At 42.3% G+C, this 1,760-nt stretch overlaps 1 protein-coding gene across 5 annotated transcripts in view; it reads left to right on the forward strand.

The window, feature by feature from the left end:
* Positions 1-1,760, forward strand: part of Bdh1 (3-hydroxybutyrate dehydrogenase 1) — a 33,987-nt gene that overhangs the window by 19,583 nt on the left and 12,644 nt on the right. The window lies entirely within an intron of this gene.

Below are 1,760 nucleotides of genomic sequence, written 5' to 3' on the forward strand. Positions count from 1 at the left end.
AAATAAATAAATAAATAAATAAATAAATAAATAAATAAAAAGTCCATGCTACCCTGGCCTACATGAGACTCTGTCTGAAAAATCCATAATAACAAATAAATAAAAATTTTAGAGTAGGGGGCTGGAGAAATGGCTCAGTGGTTAAGAACATTGTCTGTTCTTCCAAAGGACCAAGGTTCAATTCCCAGCACCCACGTGGCAGCTCACAACAGTAACTCCAGTTCCAGGGGACCTGATTCCCTCACGCTACTAAAATTAGCGATACCATCAAGTTCTGGGAAGTGTGTGGCAACACTGGGTCCTCATACATCTCTACTGCGAATGTAGCATGCTTCTGTTACTCTAGAGCTGCAAACAGCTCCCCAGTTTCTTTAGAAACAAAGTGTGCACCTACCATATGACTCAATGATTGCATCCCTGGGAGTTTATCCAAGAGAAATATGTTTATAGAAGATCCTGCCCAGGAATCTTCACAGCGGCTTTATTCATAATAAATCCAAACTGGAAACAATCCAGATGACCTTCAGCAACCAAACAGTTATACAATAGCCCAAGTTAGAGAGGGTGACTTAGACACAAAAAAGGAAAGCTTGTATCCAACCGTTTGGATGCATTTCCAGAGAGCCAAGCTGAGTGTAGAAACCCAGATCAGCTGGCTACTCACTGTACAATCCATTTATAACATTTACTTTGTCCCTACTGTGTTGTGGTTTTTGAGACAGAATTTTACTTTGTGGTCCAGGCTGGCTTAGAACTCCAAGTTGTCTTCTTGCATCAGCTCCCTGAGTGCTAGGATTACAGATTAAGCTGCCATGTCTGGCTTTACATTGTTGAAATGGGAGTTGTTGTGGTAGAGAACAGATTAAAGGTTATGTGTGGGGTGATGGAAAGTTCAGCTCTGTTGCTGAATCTTTGTCAGTATCCTGATTATGATGCTGCACACTGCAATGCTACCATTAATGGACATCGGGGAAGTGTACCCAACATCTCTCTGCTTGCTTGCTTTTCTTTCCTTTTCTCTTCCCTCTCACCATCCCTTCCATCTCCTCTTTCCTCCCCTCTCCTCTCTTCCTTTTCCCTCCCCATTCCTCTTTCTCTAGGGGATTGAACCTAGGATTTTGCCTGTGATAGGAAAGCACGTGACCATTGAACTGTATCTGCAACCCTATTTTTACTTTTTATGATAAGGTATGGTCTCACCAAGTTGCCAAGGATGGCCTTGAACTTGTGATCCTCCTGATCCGTCTTCCCAAGTAGCTGTGATTACAATCCTACCTTTATTCTACTCTATGCATTATTTCTTCTTCTTCTTCTTCTTCTTCTTCTTCTTCTTCTTCTTCTTCTTCTTCTTCTTCTTCTTCTTCTTCTTCTCCTCCTCCTTCTCTTCCTCCTCCTCTTCCTCTTTTTCTTCCTCTTCCTTCATTTATTTATTTTATATATGCAATGATACAGTATCACCATCTTCAGACACACCAGAGGAGGGCATCTAATCCCACTAGGGATGGTTGTGAGCCACCATGTAGTTGCTAGGAATTGACCTCAGGACCTCTAAAAGAGCAATCAGTGCTCTTAACCACTGAGTCATCTCTCCAGCCCCTAGGCATTGTTTCTTAACAGTGTGTATATCTGTAATTATTCCCAAATTCAATGCTTAAAAACAATTATCAGGGGGCTGGTGAGATGGCTCAGTGGGTAAGAGCACCCGACTGCTCTTCCAAAGGTCCGGAGTTCAAATCCCAGCAACCACATGGTGGCTCATA

Source organism: Mus pahari, chromosome 12, assembly GCF_900095145.1.
Source record: "Mus pahari chromosome 12, PAHARI_EIJ_v1.1, whole genome shotgun sequence".
NCBI lineage: Eukaryota > Metazoa > Chordata > Mammalia > Rodentia > Muridae > Mus > Mus pahari.